This window comes from Tachyglossus aculeatus, chromosome 2, assembly GCF_015852505.1.
Source record: "Tachyglossus aculeatus isolate mTacAcu1 chromosome 2, mTacAcu1.pri, whole genome shotgun sequence".
Taxonomy (NCBI): domain Eukaryota; kingdom Metazoa; phylum Chordata; class Mammalia; order Monotremata; family Tachyglossidae; genus Tachyglossus; species Tachyglossus aculeatus.
Genome location: NC_052067.1, coordinates 56805205 through 56817589, shown reverse-complemented (window position 1 = coordinate 56817589; position 12385 = coordinate 56805205). Strand labels below are relative to the sequence as shown.

General features: G+C 41.7%; 1 protein-coding gene and 1 non-coding gene across 2 annotated transcripts in view; both read left to right on the top strand.

Moving 5' to 3' along the window:
• PRKN (parkin RBR E3 ubiquitin protein ligase) overlaps positions 1 to 12385 on the top strand; it is an 857446-nt gene that overhangs the window by 486263 nt on the left and 358798 nt on the right. The gene's annotated exons all lie outside the window — the stretch shown is intronic.
• LOC119925001 lies at positions 11690 to 11827 on the top strand. Its single transcript, XR_005449673.1, has one exon. It is a non-coding gene; the product is annotated as a small nucleolar RNA SNORA7 (small nucleolar RNA).

Genomic DNA, 12385 nt, shown 5'->3' with positions numbered 1-12385 from the left:
TCAACTGGGATGTGGAAAAGAAGTCTTTGATCACATCACAGGCATATTCCACTTGTGTTAAATTGAATTGTACCTTGAAAGGGGGCAAAGGGTGAGCCTTCTGACAATCTCTTACATTCCCTAAGAGACACTATTTTTTGAAAAAGAGCAAAGAAATACATAAATTAACGGCGAGGCGCACATCTCTTCCCTATACTTTCTTGAAGAGGTCAAAGACCAGAGGGAGATTAGGCACTTGTAGATTGTTTTTCCATTTGAAATTTATTGCACACACAGGCAATACCTCCACCACTTTGGTGTCACACATTTTAATTCGGGATAAAACTAAAATGTTTTTAAGTGCTATCCAGGATTTATGGACATACCAAGATATATGAATTAAACAACCATGATACCATGGTTTTTGATTTTGCAAACTATCATTTGAAAGGATTAGATCATTCAAAATAGATGCATTAGAGGATTATGAAAATAGCTAGTGATTTTTATGGTGTTTGTTGAGTGCTTGCAAAAATAATAATTAATAATTATGGTATTTGTTAAGCACTTACTATGTGCCAAGCACTGTTCTAAGCGCTGGGGTAGGTACAAGGTGATCAGGTTATCCCCCATGGGGCTCACAGTCTCAATCCCCATTTTACAGATGAGGTAACTGATGCACAGAGAGGTTAAGTGACTTGTTCAAGGTCACACAGCAGACCAGTGGCAGAGCCGGGATTGGAACCCACGACCTCTGACTCCCAAGCCCGGGCTCTTGCCACTAGGCCAAGCTGCTTCTCTATGTGCCAGGCACACTACTAAGCTCTGAGATAGATACGAGTTAACCAGATTGGACAAAGTCCATGTCCCACATGGAGCTCACAGGCTTAATCCCCATTTTCCAGTTGAGAGAACTGAGTCACAGAGAAGTGAAGTGACTTGCCCAAGGTCACACAGCAGACAAGTGGTGGAGCCAGGATGCTCATTGAGTCAGGTCGTTCCGACTCTCAGACCCGTGCTTTATCCATTAGGCCATGCTGCTTCTCAGTGTGTACACAACTAAAAACATGTCTGGGAAAAGAGGTAGAAAGAGAATGACATCCCTGGATTATCAAAGTTTATAGGAATTTTAATAAAGATTTAATTTATTTTAATAAAATAGCATTTAATAGAAACCTTAAAATCCATTTCCCTATCTGTTCTTTATTCTAATGTTCATCTCCCCCTGTAGCATGCAAGTTCTTTGTGGAAAGGGATCGTGTATGCCATCTCTTTTCCATTACACTTTTCCAAGGGCTTAGTGCAATGCTCTGTACACAGAAATGAATCTATTCCATCAATTGATTTATTATCTGTAGAGTTTCTCCTGAGGGCTTTCACTCTGACGCCCCAACACAACTTCCATTTTAGGTCTAATCTCACCCAAAAGCTGACCCTGACTGTATAGGTAATGAGTATACTTTTAAGAATGTGAGGGTGCATATCTGTGTGTGAACATTGGGATTTGTGAGTGTGTGAATGAGTATGTGTGTGCAGTGAGGGTGTAGCTTGTTGTGGGCAGGGAATGTGTCCGTTTATTGTTGTATTGTACTCTCCCAAGCACTTAGTACAGTGCTCCGCACACAGTAAGCACTCAATAAATACTTTTGACTGACTGAGCGTGCGATTGTGCATCTGTGAATGAGTGAATATGGGTGTGCCTTTGTGTGTGTATGTGACTGTGCATCTATGAATGAACATGTGTGTGCATTTATGAGTGTGTGTGAGCACGGGTGAGTGTGTCTATGAGTGGGTGACGGTTGTAGTTGGGAAGGAACATTTTTGAGAACCACTGGGAAATGAACAGAGACAGGGAGAGAGGAAAGAAATGTAATTTAAGCAAAGACAGATTTTGTTCCATAACAGACCAGATTCCAGTGTAAGATCGGTGTGGGAAAAGAGTTATCTGTAAGTGTACTCAGCAAAGAATTCATTTCAACTACCCCTCACACATCCACTGTTTAATTCAGCAGTTAAAATAAAGATTCTAAAGCCCAAGATAAAGTACATACCTAAAGAATGCCGAACTAAAAAAGTCACTAAGCCTTGGAAGAGAGAACTGTCTTACCTAAAGGTCATGTAGTTGCTTCAGATAATTATAAAGAAAATGAAACCCAACTGAAGAGCCAACTTGAATTCATTCATTCAGTCGTATTTACAGGGTGCTTCCTGTGTGCAGAGCACTGTACTAAGAACTTGGAAGAGTACAATAAACAGACATGCTCCCTGCCCATAATGAGCTTACAGTTTAGAGGGGGAGACCGACAATGATGTAAATAAATAAATTACAGATGCGTCCATAAGTGCTGATTTCAAATGACGTGATCCAGGAGGGTAAATCTCCAAGTCAGGGGTGGTATTCCCAATCTGTGGATGCTGTTGGCCTTGCAGAAGCTAGCTAGAGGTACCATTACAGCTGTTCTTGCTCTTACTGGAAATCGCCTCTAATCCTGCCAATGGAGGCTTCAGATACCATTTCTCCAGGTTTAAAAGTTATGGTCCATTAAGGACTGGAGGGTTTTTTCTTTATCTCGTTGGTCAGAGAGCAGCAAGTTTTCCCTGAAACCGGCTATACAACATCCCCCAACCAGGTCGACATTGGTTTCCTTTTATTGCCAACTTGTACTTCCCAAGCGCTTAGTACAGTGCTCTGCACACAGTAAGCACTCAATAAATACGATTGAATGAATGAATGAATGAATGAATAATAATAATAATAATAATGTATTTGTTAAGCACTTGTTATGTGGTGAGGCAGATATAAGAGTCAGAGGTGGGTTCTAATCCCACCTCCGCCACTTGTCTGCTGTGTGACCTTGGGCAAATCACTTAACTTCTCTGTGCCTCAGTTATCTCATCTGTAAAATGGGGATTAAAAGTGGGGGCCCCACGTGGGACAACCTGATTACCCTGTATCTACCCCAGCACTCAGAACAGGGCTTGGCACATAGCGCTTAACCATTACTATAATTATCATAATCAGGTCCCACTTTGGGCTCAAAGTCCAAGTAGGAAGGAGCACCAGTATTGAATCCCCATTTTGCAGATGAGGGAACTGAGGCACAGTGAAGTTAAGCGACTTGCCTGAGGTCACACAGCAGGCAAGTGGTAGAGCTGGGGTTAGAACTCACGTCCTCTGACTCCCAGGCACGAGTTCTTTCCACTATGTCTTGGGAAGCTCATAATCGGCTCAGTTGTCAGCTTCTCCTTGTAGGATTTGAATTTATTTTTGGTTTTTTTAATGGTATTTGTTAAGTGCTTACTATATTCTAGTCAATCAATTAGTGGTGTTTATTGAGCACTTACTTCACGCAGAACCCTGTACTAGGCACTAGGGAGAGTAGAATACAACAGAGTTGATAGACACGTTCCCTTCCGATAACAAGTATAGACTATAAGATGAGCTTCCAGGCACTGTATTCATTCATTCAATCGCATTTAGGAAGCTCTGGTATAGGTAGAAGACAGGTTGGTCACAGTCCATAGACCCATGATGCTCACAGTCTTAATCCCCATTTAACAGATGAGGGAACTGAGGCACGGAGAAGTGAAGTGACATACTCAAGGTCACAAAGCAAATAAGCAGCAGGGCCAGGATTAGAACCCAGGCTTTCTGATTCCCAGCCCCGGGCTCTATCTGCTAGGGCATACTGTTTCGACGTTGGCTTTCTCATGCCACTGCCGATGCCACCACTCTGCCATCATGCAGGTTTTCAGGGAATGGCTCAAAATCCCAAGAGGTAGCAGCCTCGGGAAGAAGGAAAGCTGAAATAACTACCCATCACCCAGAAGGACAAACAACAGTAGAACTCCTTCGTGGAGCTGGGAGGCTTGACCTGAAGGATTTGACATGAAAAATAAGTCTTTGGGATCGATTCATACACCTTGGAAGCTGCTGTTGGTCTTGTGCTTGGGTTGGGTAGACTGAGACCAGAAACCAGTTTTTCTCTTGAAACATTATCTTCACTAAAGAAAGCCCCATGTGCTGGGCACATCTATGCAAGGAATCATACAGAATAAAACATTCGTTTATTCAATCATGTTTATTAAGCACTTACAGTGTGCAGAGCACTGTACTAAGTGCCTGGGAGAGAACAGTATAACAGACACATTCCCTGCCCACAATGAGTTACTGTCAATGTCTTTGTTTAAATATGAGGTCTCCCTGACTTTAGATAAAGCTTCTCTTTGTTGGTCACAAGAAGTGCTTCTAATTCCCATTCTGCCATTGTGGCATAAATCAGGTCCAGTTTCTGAAACAAACAAACATGGACGGCAGTTATTTCTGGTAAATGATAACTCCAGTATAGAGTAGTTATGACTCTATGCCAGGTAAGTCCCAGCTGACTCCTTTCTGAATCACATTTCTATTTTCAGTAATTAAGTATTCAAATCAATCAATCAATCATATTTATTGAGCGCTTACTGTGTGCAGAGCACTGTACTAAGCACTTGGGAAGTACAAGGTGGCCACGTATAGAGACGGTCCCTACCCAACAGTGGGCTCACAGTCTAGAAGTCTTCAAATGTAATAATAATAATTGTGGTATTTGTTAAGCACCTATTATGTGCCAGGCATCATACTAAGTGCTGGGGTGGATACAAGCAAATTGGGTTGAACACAGTGTCTGTCCCACATGCGGCTGACAGTCTTAATGGGTAACTGAGGCACAGAGAAGTGAGGTGACTTGCCCAAAGCCACCCAGCAGACATATGGAGGAGTCAGGATTAGAACTCAGGTCTTTCTGACTCCCAGGCCCATGGGCCATGGTAGCGTCTACATGTCCTGGTGATTTCACTAGAATAAATTCACTAGAGTAGGAAGAAATAAAAAATTATTTTTCAATAAACCTGCAATTAGGGAATGCACACTGCCCAAAAAATAGATTGTCACAGCCGTAAATTGCTTATAAAAGAGTAACTCTCAGCGTACTAAACTCAAGAACATTGATCCTGTAAAATTGAAAAAAAAAAAGATAAATAGTTACCATTACATAAGGGAGCAAAACTTACACTAGATGAAATATCTGGCCTGTCTCTACATATAGAAATTTCATTATCATGAGTGCTCAAGAGGGGAAAGTCACCTGGGTGACTGTAAATACAGATTCCAAAATATGCGTATTGTGGTAGTGTTGGCTATGTACCATGCGTTGTGTTCAAAGTGGGGATAGATATGAGATAATTAGGCTGGACACAATCTCTGTCCCATATGAGGCTTATAGTCTGGAGGCTAGGAGTTTAATCGCCACTTTACAGATTAGGAAACTGAGACGCAGAGAAATGAAGCGACTTTCCCAGGGTCAAACAGCAGAGAAGTGGTGGAGCCGGGTTTGGAATGCGGATCTCTGAATTCTGGGCCAGTTGTCTTTCCAGAAGTCAATTAAACAATGGTATTTATTGAGTAGTTGCTGAGTGCTGAGCATTGTACTGAGCACTTCGGATAGTACAGTACAACCGAGTTGGTAGACGTGTTCCCTTCCCCCAAGGAGCTTATATGCTAGTGTGAGAGACAGATGTGAAAATAAATTATGAATATGTTCCTAAGGGTCGTGGGGCTGGGGATGGGATGAATATCAAGTGCTTTAAAGGGTACGAATCCAGGTGCAAGGGGGATGCAGAAGAGAGAGGGAGTAGGGGAAATGAGGGCTTAGTCGGGGGAGGCCTCTGAGAGGAGATCATCATCATCATCATCAATCGTATTTATTGAGCGCTTACTATGTGCAGAGCACTGTACTAAGTGCTTGGGAAGTACAAATTGGCAACATATAGAGACAGTCCCTACCCAACAGTGGGCTCACAGTCTAAAAGGGGGAGACAGAGAACAAAACCAAACATACTAACAAAATAAAATAAATAGAATAGATATGTACAAGTAAAATAAATAAATAAATAAATAGAGTAATAAATATGTACAAACATATATACATATATACAGGTGCTGTGGGAAAGGGAAGGAGGTAAGATGAGGGGGATGGAGAGGGGGACGAGGGGGAGAGGAAGGAAGGGGCTCAGTCTGGGAAGGCCTCCTGGAGGAGGTGAGCTCTCAGCAGGGCCTTGAAGGGAGGAAGAGAGCTAGCTTGGCGGATGGGCAGAGGGAGGGCATTCCAGGCCCGGGGGATGACGTGGGCCGGGAGTCGATGGCGGGACAGGCGAGAACGAGGTACGGTGAGGAGATTAGCGGCAGAGGAGCGGAGGGTGCGGGCTGGGCTGTAGAAGGAGAGAAGGGAGGTGAGGTAGGAGGGGGCGAGGTGATGGAGAGCCTTGAAGCCCAGGGTGAGGAGTTTTAATAAGGGTTTTTAAGGTGGGGAGACTGATGATCTTTCAGATAATGAAGAGGGTGGGAGTTCGAGGCCAGCGGGAGGATGTGGGCAAGGGGTCAATGGTGAAATAGACAAATTTGAGGAATAGTGAGTAGGTTGGTGTGAGGGGAGTATATATATATATATATATATATAGTAGTCTCTATATAAATATATATCATGGAGTATAATTTCCTACTGACTTATTGCAAATGGAATCCATTCTACAACATTTGGGAAAATAATGCTTTGGCATGCAATATTCTGTAACACTGAACAACATTAAACCGTTACTTGTGCTGTATCAAGGTAATGTAGTTCATAACATCGCAACATTAAGTAAGGAATTGTCATATTATTAGTCTTTGAAGGAAGCTGCAGAAATAGAAACTCGGTCTGATGGTGGTAGAGATTTTCAAACTCTAGTGGAAAAAAAAAACTGTCCAATTTAGGTTGAACAATAATAACCTCTTCTTTTCTTCATAAACCACCCTGTATTAGGCTAGGTCCTGGCCCAGTAGAAAGAGCACAGGCCTAAGAGTCATGGGCCCTGGGGCCTAATTCTGGCTCTGCCACTTGCCTGCTGTGTAACCTTAGGCATGTCACTTACTTCTCTGTACCTCAGTTTCCCATCTGTAAAATGGAGGTGAAATACCTATTTTTATCATTCCTTTAGACTGTCAACCCTATATGGGAGAAGAACTGTATCTGATATGATTATCTTATATCTGCCACAGTGCTTGACAAACAGTAAGCACTTAACTGTTACAATTTTGATTATTACCAATTACTACTAACACTGAACACCTTTGAAGTGCTCTATCAGGGTCCTCAATCATTTTTAGAAGTTCATCTGCTTTCTTGAAAAGTGAGACGAGGTTTTTTAACGTATATTTTTGCCGGTAGTAGAGCTAAAGTTCTAGCCTTAATGGTAGCCATGACAACTTCCACTGTGGCCACTGGGAAGCAGAGGTTTCTCCATTTTATTTAAAAGCAGCAAAGGATCAAGGTGAGATAGAGAGACTGAGATTTTAGCTGGATGTAGACGGCCTTTCCTACCACACCTCGACAGGCAGTGCTTAGAACAGTGCTTGGCACATTGTAAGTGCTTAACAAATACCATAATCATCATCATCATTACTCTCCCCGCCTTCTAAGCCTTATTGAAAGCACATTTCCTCCAAGAGGCCTTACATGACTAAGCCCATCTTTCCTCTCCTCCCATCCACTCCTGCGTCACCCTGACTTGCTCCCTTTATTCATCCCACCTCATTCATTCATTCAGTCATATTTATTGAGCACCCACTGTGTGCAGAGCACTGTACTAAGTGCTTGGGAGAGTACAATATAGCAATATAACAGGCACATTCCTTTTTCACTGCGAGTTTATAGTCTAGAGAGGGAGACAGACATTAATATAAATAAATAAATAATCTACAGACGTGCATAAGTGCTGTGGGGTTCGGAAGGTGGGGGGTCGAATAAAGGGAGCATGTCAGGTGACACAGAAGGGAGTGGGAGCAGAGGAAAAGAGGGCTTAGTCCGGGCAGGCCTCTTGGAGGAGATGTGTCTTCAGTAAGGCTTTGAAGGTGGAAATAGTAATTGTCTGACAGATATGAAGAGGGATGGTTTTCCAGTTGAGAGGCTGGTCTTATGGATTCTGGGTTATGTCATCAAGTGGTATAAAACATCTCTGGATTTTATATTCCTATATATATTGGTATTACTCACTCATGCATTTATTTAATCGTGTTCATTGAGCATTTAGTGTGTGTGGAGCATTGCTCTAAGCACTTGGGAGATTACAATACAGCAGTAAACACACACATTCCCTGTCCATAATGAGGTATTACACACCACATACACACACAAAGTTCTGTGATCATTCGTGCTCCCAAGAGGTGTTCTGACTAGCATCTAATTAGGAAAGTTCTTTCAGAAATGTCCTTGTGAAAGCACAAGCCTGCTTTGGATCAGTGTTCCATGTTATCAAAGAAACCACTTTGGTGCGTGTATGTGGTGTCAGAATGAGTTAGTCCTACAGTGCAACAAAACTTCCCTTACGTTATTGATGAGTCATTCAATAACTCTTTTTCACTGTCGACTCTCGGGTGCTTGAGTTCTGTCCCCAGCTCTGTGGCATTAGTGCATGTCAGAAATCACTTGCTGGAGAATCAAAGTCACTAGCAGGTCCTAAAGGTGTCTCAAATCTCTCCTGCATTGTCCACTGGACTGAGACCCTTGTATGCTTCCAAAATTGAATTGTAAAATAACATAGGTGTTAGGAAAAAAAAATCACAGGCATTCATGCTCAAGAGGACTTGTTGAAGCTCTGTAATTCCACTGAGAGTACTAAAGCTGAAAAAAGGAAACGAAGAATAAGTTGCAGTAAGCTACACACTTTACAAGACAAGTTTGCCACATTATGGACATAAAGTTACTTAATGTATTTGAAAGACTTCTTAGGGAGAATACGATTAAATTAAATGCTTTTGAACAATGTAAATTCTAAAATGTCACTTTAAAATTTGAAAGCTTACACAGGACACTTCCAAATTAGACAGATTTTATTTTTTCTGGTCAGAATTATACTAAGGGCTTTTTTATAGTTCATTATTTGCATTTCATATTCTGCATGGGGAAAGTCAGTAATCTAGCATTGGATCAGTCTCTTAATCCTTGGAGACTGTAAACTCCACTTGGTCAAGCAACATATCTACCAACTCTCTTTTATTGTATTCTCCCCAGCACTTAGTATAGCATATAGTAAACACTCATTAAATACCATTGATTGATTAATTGATTTATTTTCAAGAAACTGCAAAATGCTGACATTTCTCAAACTGCTCCTCCCACATGAGTTTTTGAAGCTCCGATGATTTTTCCAAAGCGGTTTACTGAATGAGCCACCTGATTGCTGCTACCTGGTGGTGAACATTCACATCTCTCCAAAGAGAAAGCTGAAAATTCATTCATTCAGTCATATTTATTGAGCACTTACTGTGTGCAGAGCACTGGATACTGTATATGGTGCATGTGGGGCTGGAAGTCCAGCACCTACTCAATGATCCTCAGACATGCAGAGATGTACTTCCTTGCTGAGTGAATGCATATGCTACTATCAGAGCATGTCTTTGCTTGGTATCCTGATAATAACAATAATAATGTTGGTATTTGTTAAGTGCTTACTATGTGCCAAGCACAGTTCTAAGTGCTGGGGTATTTACAAGATAATCAGGTTGTCCCACGTGGGGCTCACAGTCTTCATCCCCATTTTACAGATGAGGGAACTGAGGCCCAGAGAAGTTAAGTGACTTGCCCAAGGTCACACAGCTAATCTTTACAAAGAATTGACTCTCAATCAATCAATCAATGGTATTTATTGAGCGCCTGTTATGTGTGGAGCACTGTACTAAGTGCTTGGGAGAGTATGATACAGCAGAATTTGCAGGCATGTAACCTGTCCATAACTACAGTCTAGCGGGAGAGAGTAACACTCTCCTGATTCGTCTGATAGCTATGTTTTTTTAAGTAGTATTTGTTAAGCTATGTGTCAAACACTGTCCTAAGCACTGGGGTAGATACACATTGACTAGGTTGGATACATTCTGTGTCCCACATGGGACTCACAGTCTAATTAGGAGGGAGAACATGGTTGTCTTCTAAATAGTCATTACTGTATTGCTATATTGTGTTATTTGAGACTGTTCTTCTTTGAGCAAGCCCTTTTCCTTTCACCAGCTGCTACTACTTGTGGGTGCTTTATTATCATTCCTTCACTTCTGGAGTCAGAGGACTTGGGTTCTAATCCAGGCTTTGCCACATGAAAGCTGGTGACCTTGGCATGCCGCTTAACTTCTCTGTGCTTCAGTTACCTCATCTATAAAATGGGGATTAAGACTGTGAGTCCCATGTGGGCCAGGGACTGTGTCCAACCTGGTTAGCTTGTATCTATCCCATTACTTAGTACAGCGCCAGGCATATTAACACAACAAATACCATAAAAAAACCCTCCAATTAGCAATCCCAACAAATGAAGGGTACCTCTCTGAAGGCAGAGTAAATGAAGGAAGTAATCAATCGATCAGTGGTATTTATTGAATGGTTACTGGGTGCAGAGCACTGCAGTAAGCACTTGGGAGAGTTCATTGTAACAGAGTTGATAGACATAGTCCCTTCCCACAACAAGCTTACAGTAGGAGGACCTTAAAAAAGCTGTGATGGTTGTCTTTCTCACATTGCCACATCATGCTATGGTTTAGCAACTCTCATTAAGCTATCTGTTCCTTAATCTGCCCATTTGTTCCTTGAATAAAAGAACCCTCTCCATAAGGATGCTTGGAAGTCTAATGGAATTAGTATTTAAAAAATACTTTGAGATCCTCTGAGGAAAATTAGTTCTTGAGTATTATCATGGTTATTTGCTCTTTAATCTTGTGAAGTGAGATCTAATGGGCCGATCACAATCTAGCTATCCAGAGGTCACAACACTAATAACACATTTGCCTGCAGAACAGAAGTTACATTAACCAAGAGTAGCTACGAGGACAAAGACATTGAGAAGATTAATCATATAAATAACAGTCTTCAGAACACACCTAATCTGGGTTTCCTTCTCATTTCCCATAGAGTCATTTATTTATTTACCTGACAAAGCATGTACCATTAAATGAGTTCAGTCAAGATAATACCTCTAAATAATGTTCAAAATGATTTTTCTATTAAAGTTCATTTCTGACACATTGAAAATGGTATTGCCTGCTGTCTACTAAAAGCATGCCTTTTTCTATTCCTTTCATGATGGGGAAATGATGCACTTTTCATCTTATTTTTAAACTTGAATGCATTTGGGTCCGTGGTTGGCTTTTCCCGTTCATTCCGAGTAAAATTATTCGGACAGGAGTAAGATAGTGTTTCCATTTGGCCAGCATTTGTGATATGCAGTGCCATTTAGAAATGAAATAAACCCAGTAATGAACAGTGGGGAAAACAGAAGGTTTAGAAGGTTTAGAAGAAACTAAAAAGCAGATAGCTTTCAATTTTTTACCATTTTTACTAAACAAAACACCACCCGTCCCCCATAATGATTCCTGGATAAAGAATAGTTGATAGTTGTAAGAGCCGTCTAAATTAAGTCCTAGTAGTTAAAGAGGCTTCATTTCTCTGTGCCTCAGCTTCCTTGACTGCAAAATAGAGATGCAATACCTGTTCCTCTTCCTATTTAAACTGTGAGGCCCATGTGGGACAGAGACTGTGTCCCATATGTTTGACTTGTATGTAGCTATACCTGTTCCCCTTCCTATTTAAACTGTGAGTCCCATGTGGGACAGAGACTGTCCCACATGTTTGACTCGTATGTACCCTCGTGCTTCCTCTCAGCGTCGCACCTGGAGAGTTTCCAGTACTCTGCCAGTCTCAACTACAGGAGGGAGAGTCAAGCAGAGACCTACCCTTTCCATTCCTAGATTGGGCAGCAGCTAGCTAGTGGAAGGCAATCTGCTACAAGTCAAAATTCACCCACGCTGTTCAGCAGTGGCATAGGAGAGTCGAGGGCGGAGACTTTGCTGCACAGAGGAGGCAGTGGTAGACTGCTTTTGTATTTCTACCAAGAAAACTCTATGGATACACTACCAGAACAATTGCAGATGCAGGAGGGGCGTTCTGGGAGAGACATGTCCATGGCGTCGCTATGGGTCGGGCACGACTCGATGGCATAAGACAAGGCAAATTAAGGAGGTCCGGTCAGAGACTTGGAGAGATTGAAGGCCAACTAAAGAGTATGTGGTGAGAACAGGAAGTCCAAACCTTAATGCTAATAATAATAATAATAACAATGGTGATAATGATGATACCTATAATAATAATAATGATGTAGTATTTGTTGAGCACTTACTGTGTGCTAAGAACTCTCCAAAGCACTGAGGTAGATACATGTCCTCAATCAATCAATGGTATTTATTGAGTGCTTATCCTGTTCAGAGCACTATACTAAGTGCTTGGCTGAGTATAATGCAACTGAATTGGTTAACACAATCCCTGACCTCAAATGACTCTTAGAGTCTGAA